Genomic DNA, 8,599 nt, shown 5'->3' on the forward strand with positions numbered 1-8,599 from the left:
TGATCCTTTAGGTTTTCATTTGTGTTTTGGAAAGCAAAATGTAAAATCTCCAGGACCAAATGTTAAGGATGACCAGGAAGATGGAGAAGAGAAGAACAGAAGAACCTTCCCACCAGCAGCCCCCCCCCCCCTTATAACTGCTTTGGAATTTGTCTCAGAGGATAACTGAGATTTAAATTGTTTGTTCATTAACACAAACCACTTCAACATTCACTTGCTTGCCCAAGCTATTCGGTGGCTAAGACAAGCACATGAGCTAAGACCAGCTCCAGTTTTCTGGCAGGAGAAAAGGAATAGTGGCAGAAATATACAAGAGAGGGCAAATTGTCTCCCATTTATTTTCATATTTTATTTAGAGATGTTCTCCAGTAGCTCTCGAGGTAGAGACAGGCGTGGGGAATGATGTTGATCCCTTGAATCTTTCCTGCATGGCCCCTAAATGCCAGTCCACCCTTTTCTATCACCAGAGAGCTCATCTCTGGACCTTTTAGAAATACAAAACCTTCTCTGAGGTGGGGTGGGAGGACGGGGGAGGGCTGTGAAGCCGGCCTCTCCAGACCTCTCCTATCTGTCTTCTACAATAAGAGGACTGTGTGCTGAGCCTCGAGAGAAGGAAGGACTTCCTGTGCATAAAGATGGCGAATCCAGACCTTTGTAAACTCATTTGGAAATTCTTTGCTTTGGAAGGGAAAAGGACTTTTTAACAAGCAAAAGGAGGTGGTTAACTGGAAGGGTTAGAGGAAAGGTCACAGAACAAGTGTCTAGGTAGACAGACTGGTGGAGATTTAACATTTGTTCCTGTGGTCCGACATTCCGAAGGACCAAGGAAGCAAAGCATTAGAGAGTGTCCATTTTGTAGCCGTTTGCTTCCTAATCTCCTTATGGAAGGCAGTGTAAAATCAATCTCAACAAACGAACGAGAGTTGGTGGAGTCTAAATTCTATTTTCCGAAGCCAGAGAATTCATAACAATGGTGGGTTTAAAAAAGAATTCAAATGGAAAGTGTATTCTCAGAACGCAACGCGGCAATTGTTTTTTAAAGCGGTTATTTATTATTTCCTAGAGAGACTGGTTAACTGTAACGTAGATGTAACAAAATAATGAGGCGAATGAACCCTAACTGTACATACTCTTGACAGAAATGAAATGCACACAGCATTGTAGCAGGTGAAGTGAAGCATTGTCTATCAGGGCTGTTTTTCTTGGCTGCATCTCAGATTGTGGGGGGGATCCTAACCTCAGGCACAATAGCATTCATAAACAGCCATACATTGCTGCTCTGTCTCCAACGACACATAAATACTCATTTTAAAACGAAAACAATCTTATTAAATACCATTCATTCATATCTGGATTTACAGATGCTTGTTATGTTGGAAAACCTGAACCCAATATAATCCTTGCATCCTGAGAAAGACAGAAAGGAAATAGTGGGTTAGAACATTACAAGGTCATAATAAACAATGGTTGCCAAATGCAGAGCATTAGTTATTTTTATTCGGTAGTTGGACATTTTGAGGATGTGATATTGACTCCTTCTCTTTTTCTTTTTTGTTTTTAAACAAAAAAAAAAAAATAGAAGGTATGTATATTTTTAAGAAATGGGACAATTAGAGAGATTATATTAAAAATAACTTTTGTTGGATTAACCAAAGGCTATGTAGATTTTGGCTTTCTCTGTGGTGACCAATGTATACTTTCTAAAACACATGGTGACTGCTTGACAGGACAGGTGTTTGTAAACTAACAGCAGTGATTCTTTTTGGACTAAACTAAATTGAATTATAAGGATGCTTGCCAGGCTATGCTAATTACCACACCCAATTTTTATGGAAACACAATGCCCCTTGGAGTTTGGTAGTCATTACCTCCTCTATTCTCTAACACCCTTTAAAAATTACAATCCCATCCATTCCTCCCCAAAATCGAATATTAATATAATTTGCGTTCTTGATGGAACTACCATCAGGACTGCAATGCCCCGCAGCTGAAATAATATTTAAAATAGAAGGGATTTGACATTTGAGAAGTCAGTGGCTTGAAATACCCAGTTGTACTTAGCTAATTCAGTCCTTAACCTCTGGTTTCAAATAAATCAATTACAGTCGATTCCACTTCAGTTCAGAAGTGCACAGGGTTTTAGTTAATTGAATACATTTTATTCACTTGCTAGGAATATTCATTTATCAAAATTCCAAATTTAATATACATTTCTTTACAACTCAGGTTATGTTAGACTGCACAATCAGATCAGATTTGCCCTGGTTTCCCCAAATCCTTCTTAACATCTACATTTTACCACTCTCTGAAAGAGACAGTGTCTCCCCATTCCTTTTGTCAGCCAAAAGTAAATTCACAATAATTCCATGTCAGGCAGGAGAGCTACTTTCCCCCCTGAAGAAAAAAATCATCTGCGGTCATCAGCCTTGCGTTAAGTTTAAATAGGTTAAGAACAAAGCTGGATTAATTAAGTTTTTTAAAAGTATAGACTTGAAATAAAAAAAAAATACGCATGGTTTCCATTAGAGCTTAACTTTGCAGCAGCTGACAGGTATGACAGCATTTTGCGGTCTTAAAGCCACAGGCTCCTTTTCTTAACCCTCTCTCTTTCTCTGCCTTACCCCTTGGCTTTTGGAGAAGTACTTGAATAAATACCCAATTGTTAACTGAAAGCAGTACAGTTAAAAGTGCCCAAATGAAGTTGTGCTTTAAACAGATATTGATGTATGCAGTGTTTTATATTTATTGTTTGCAGCATCCTGCTGGCAGCAGTTTACTGTTTGGAAAGGAAAGGGGTTAATTAGCGTCATTATCAATCACTAATGCTTGCCTAACGTGTCCAAAGAATAATCAAGTTAGAGGACGGCATGAAGCCAACAGCTGCATCATCCCAGTTACAGATCTCCTAAGCCACTCAGTTATGCGGTTGAGGGGAAGGGGGAGGTACAGTGGGGAAGATTCCTCATTGCTTGGGTAAAAGGGCTGTAAAAATCGGGTCAACTCACTAGAGATCTGAGAAGCAGAAAGTTCAAAATAAATAACCAGTGTTTTCAAGGTCTGTGTTACAGGTGCAGAGATGGTAGCAGTTCTGAGGCAAGAGTGCTGAAATTTGTTCTTTAATTTACTTGATTATCCAAGTTGTGCATTTGAAGAAACACATCCACGTTTCCCTGTTGCTTAGTGCTATGGGGGGAAATAAATCTAAAAGTCAAGCAGAGAAGAAAAAAAATGAAACCCACGCATACCACAGAAAAGCCCAATTCAACTCCTAAAAGCACAGAACCACTCCATTCCAGAAGAATGAAACCAGGGAGCACAACAGGTAATATCAGTTCTCACACCTTTGCAACCCTTCTTAGGATATTCCAGGATATTTTTCCTTGTGAATTTCAGTGAACAATTCCTTTCTGTATGAAGCTTGGTTTACTACATGAGTTGCACAGGTATGCCATCTCAGCTTCCCATTATTATTACTACCCTTTGTTTGTTTGAGACAGAGTCTTGTTCTGTCGTCCAGGCTGGAATGCTGTAGTGCGATCTCGGCTCACTGCAACATCTGTCTCCTGGGTTCAAGCAATTCACCTGCCTCAGCTTCCTAAGTAGCTGGGATTATAGGCACCTACCACCACACCCAGCTAATTTTTGTATTTTTAGTAGAGATGGGGTTTCACCACGTTGGGCAGGCTGGTCTCGAACTCCTGACCTCATTATCCACCCACCTCAGCCTCCCAAAGTACTGGATTATAGGCGTGAGCCACGGCACCAGCCTATTACCACTCTTAATAATAGTCTCCTCCCTGTGACCCACCTCAAGTGGGAAACTGAAAAAATTTGACCCTGTTATATAAGGGTTCCTTTTTTCAATGTCTTTAAAAACATTGTTTGCCAGGTTAGCCATGAGTTCAAACTGATGATCCCACTAACGATCAGGATTTGGTTAACTGTTTTTCTGAAGGCAGGGGAGAACAAGTCTGAGGTGAAGTATTTATTCACATGAGCCCTTCTATGATTGAACAAGACATTGATTTCTTTCTACAAAACCAGTAGCCCAGACTCATCTTTGCCTGTGTGGACACAGATGAGAAATAGTCATAATCACATGATGCACTGAGTCTTACCCTCAAAGAAGTAACTGATGTTTTGCATGGAAAGCATCAGAGCAGGAAGAGAGAATGTTGGGTTGCAAAACTATAATTCATGTCTATGGGAAGTTCCCCTGTTTAAAAAATAATAAGGAAAGGTGGAAAGAAAAGTGATTTCAGGCTGATTCTGGGAGGCCTAAAACTAAACTTTAAGTGTTGTTTATGTGTACAATTTTATTTCTTTTTCATCTTTGATGCCCGAAAAGGATGGCTCAGAACCATCTTAGTGTTCACAGAGAGGTTTATTTCTTAACAAAAGAGCAATACTTCGTATATTGCTGGAGAAATCTGGAAAGAAGCAGTGGCCCAGGGAGATGACCTTTCCACAGTGCACACTTCCAACAGGGATCGCCTTTTTTCTCTCTCACAAAAAAAAAAAAAAAAAAAAAAAAAAAAAGGTCTATAGGACTTTGAGGAAACTTCCAGGTCTTACTTTGACTTTCTTTTAACGTCCTCTTAAAGGAGTGGGAATATTTTCAACAGCACGGAGGGAGCTTTAAAAAGTGACCCAACCTAAGCTATTCTTTTGCTGCACGTGATTTTTCTATGGCAATAAAGATCACTTCCTTTGAATTCCAATAACAAACCTAAACACATGCCCTCAACTGAAGGTGGTCCACAGCCTCTGCAGAAGCGATCCTGGCGTGTCTATCACGACTCTTAAGTTTTACAAGTCAAAAAGCCCAGACCCTCCGGGTGTTTTTGTTTTTGTTTTTGGCCTGAGAGCAAATCTCTTCAAACTCTCTCTAGAGTTGGTCTCATCACCGTTTTAAAATCCAACCTATACTCGGGATAAGGATATACACACACATGTGCGTATATGAATGAGTGTGTGTGTATTTGATCAAACTAAATTTAGCTAATGTACCTTAAAATAATTTTTCTCCCTGGAGCAGCACTGAGTTAACGCTAGGATCAAATTTCCTTTTGCTTTGTCAGCTACTAAATCCTGTTTCAGGATTCCCCCGTCTTTTTGGAGTCCCCAAGTCTGGGCTGCGCCTTTGTCCACAGCTTGGAGTCAGTCCCCAGCGCCAGAGCTCAGCTCCAGGCTCCTGGACCCCTGCCTAGGAGGAGGGGGCGCAGTGCACACCCCCTCACTGGGTCCCACCTGATCCGTACAGGACCCCTCCTGCTGGCAGGGCGCTGCGCTAGCTGAATTCCCCGAAAAAATCCTGCCGCGCGCCCCTTTGTGTTAGGAGCAATTCACAACTTGATTTTGACGGTCTGGCGTTGAGGGGGCGGGTAGTAGAAGTTGTGAGGGGCGGGAGGTTCGAGTCTGGCCTGGGGTTGGGCGGCGGGTAGAAGGACTGGCAGGGGCTGGAAGGACGGGAAATGTGGACGTCCTGGGCGGCGGCCACCGGCACTCGCGTCCAGGTTAGACCCAATTAAACCGCAGTAAAACCCCAAGAAAGAGGTTTGGGACTCGCTTGCGCCTCTCGTCTCCCTTAGCGCGCTTGCGGGAACAGTGAGCGAGAGCCGGGAGGCTCCAGGTCAGAGTTTTAAGGGCCTTTTTTTTTTTTTTTCCACGGGAAGGGCGCTTTAATTAATGACTGAAGGCAGGATCTGGGAAACTTTCTGGCTCCCAACTCCCAAAGCAGCACGAAGTTTCAGCATCCCTCGGCCGGGTGTCTAAGCAGATAGAGCTGCGTGGGGACTGGACTGCGGCACCCGCACCCTTTCTCTCCCACGCGGCCTGTCGGAGCTTCCAGCATCGACCCATTTCGTCAAATATCTGACTGTGGGACTCGTCTCCCGGGGCCTTCCTCCACCTAGGCCCAAGGCGCGGCGGGGAACCCGCGCCGCCCTCCCAGCGCCTCCTGCCCAACGCAGTCATGACCATTAGGCATTTGCATCTTTACAGTCATTAAAACCTTGTTTCATTGCCACAAATCGGTTGACCTTCCAATACGCGTTCAAGCGGACATCCCGGATACCTTAGTAGTGGGAAATTCCATAGGGGAGCATTTATTTGACCCCCTCTGGGTCTTCACACCCAAGCCCGGACGCCCCCTCGGGATCTCTGAGAGGAGAGCCTGGAGGGCCGCTCCTCGGGGATCCCAGGGCCATTTGCACCTCTGGGCATCTACTCCCCTCCCTGCCCGCTCCTCCCCCAGCCCTGTCTTCTCCGCCACTCTTCTTTGTAAAAAATGCACTCCGACTTTTCCGGGCGGGGGCGGGGAGGCAGGCGGGGTTGGGCTGAAAGGGGGGGCTTTGCAGATAGTTGATATTCCGGGTCCAGCCGCTCTCCGCGCTCCCATTCTCTAAGCTCAGCCGGGGGGAAGTGTCGCCCCGGGCCAAACATATGCTTCTTTCCAGCGCGCTAATCCACCTTCAGCGTGGAGGCATAATTGCTCGAGTGTCCATGGATTCTCGGCGCTTTGTCCCTCGCTGGCTCCCATCAGCCCTGGCACACGCCATTTCAATCAAATCTTTTCAGAAAACTGTCTCCTTTTATCAAGTCCCAGCCCCTGCGAACGACGGGAGCATTTAACAAAACACCCTCCGTGTTCTGCCCGCCTCCCTCGGCCCTGGCGGAGCAGAGAGCTGCGATTATTGCATCAACTTTTCACTGAGTTCAGTCTCCGAGAAAGGGGGTGAAGAGGATACAGAGAGAGAGTACGAGAGCGAGTGCAAACGAATGACCAAAATGCAGCATCAGCACCCCATACCTCAAATGGGTCTTTTCTAAGCCCTTGGTGTCAGGTGTATTGGAGAGAAAGGTCAAAGGTCACCCTCAAAGAGAAAACACGTTTCATCTTTTTTTTTTTCCTCTTTGAAACCACAGAAATCGACAGCTTCTGTGGAGTGTTTGGGCAGTCCAGTGGGATACAAAGGCAGAAACAGCTCTGTGAAATGGGCCTAGCACCTAGAAGGGTCCTGTCTAAAGGGCATTATTGGTGGTCTCCAACCCGAAACGCTTTGACAAAATATCTCCAGCGCTGATTTCCACGTACATATCCAATCTCTCTTTTCCTGCCGGTGACAGGCGTGAATAAAAGTTGAATCTGAAGATTTCTGCCTCGGTTAATGTGGAAGTATCACACACTCCTGATTTTATATTTTGGTTGAATTCCTAGCTTCAAGAGAAAAAGCTTTTCATTGATTAGGAGAAAAAGAAAGGAGGAATGACAGTGAACAGATGAATTCTCAAAAAGATCTTAGAAGCAGATAGGAAATATTTTTGACGCTGGAAAAAAAAGTCAAATGGAAAAGACTGGACGTGAGGTTTGATTTTGTGTAGCAATTATTATGCAAATAACGCACAAACAGAAGAGATTGTAGTTCCATTATGAGAACACAGCCTTGCTGCTTGTTTATAAAATGAGAACCTCAGGGTAACATACAGTTTTCTTCAAATCCCCAAACACTCCATATTGAGACTGATTTAAGTGACTTAGTTACTTCTGCAGCATTTTTTCCCCCATGATGATCAAGGGGAGGAAGGCAATGTAAATGGGCATGGTTCCTTGTTCTGCAGTCTTAGAGCACAGTGGGCCTTGGTGGCATGAAGTAGCTTCTCGGTGAGTCTCCCATATGTCCGGGCTCTTATGTCCAGCTAAGGAAGACTGTGAAGGGCTTGAAAGTGAGCAGTTGATTCCTGCTCAAAAGGACACTTCAGTGCCAACCCTACCGGCCTTGGTCCACTTTCAGATTCATATGAAATCATTGCAATCTCCTGGATTAACTATGGATGAGCCAAATTCACTGTTAACGTTGACATCCAGGTGTTTAAGTCAAACCTCCACCATCACAGTTTTACGATAAGGTTGGCAACATGCTGCCTTAAGTCCTCTACAGTGTTCAGGCTGTGGGATGAGAAGTGATAGCACTTTGGGGCAAAGGCTGTCCTGACTCATCCTGAAAACTAGAAAATGAGGTACATTTCATAGCGTAGTGGCTTCATGTCTTAAGAATGAGAAACCACTTTGTTATGGTTATCAAACAGTAAAAGGATGGATAACATCCTTTAAAACCCCAACCACAAGAACTGCCAAGAGAAAGAGTGATTCTTAAATTTTTATTCATTTGCTTATATTATGATCTTTTTGTAATTACAAAACAAAAGAAAGACTCATTAACACCAAGACATCCTCCAACCCCCATTTCCACATCCTTAGGGTTACTTGGGGGTGAGGGTGGGAGTGGGCAATGGATTCGGAAGGGGTCAGTGACCTTGAAAGGAAAAAAGAAGTTAAATACTAACCACCAGAATGGCAAGGGCAAGAGAACTCCTTAAGCGAGAGACTATCCTCAATAAACATAGATTTGCATATTCTATTTCCTACCACCGCCCTCCATAGCCAGTTGAATGGAAGTATCTAAGATAATGGTTCCAAAAAGGCTATTTCAACGGACTATAGGGAGCATGGGAGTGTTGAGTCTTAACCTTGACGATGTTGCTTCAAGTCAGAGTGGTCTTGGAGAGTCCCATGAAGTTCAGAGACTGGGAGACTGAG

The sequence above is a fragment of the Callithrix jacchus genome, chromosome 4, assembly GCF_049354715.1.
Source record: "Callithrix jacchus isolate 240 chromosome 4, calJac240_pri, whole genome shotgun sequence".
In the NCBI taxonomy this organism is placed as follows: Eukaryota; Metazoa; Chordata; class Mammalia; order Primates; family Cebidae; genus Callithrix; species Callithrix jacchus.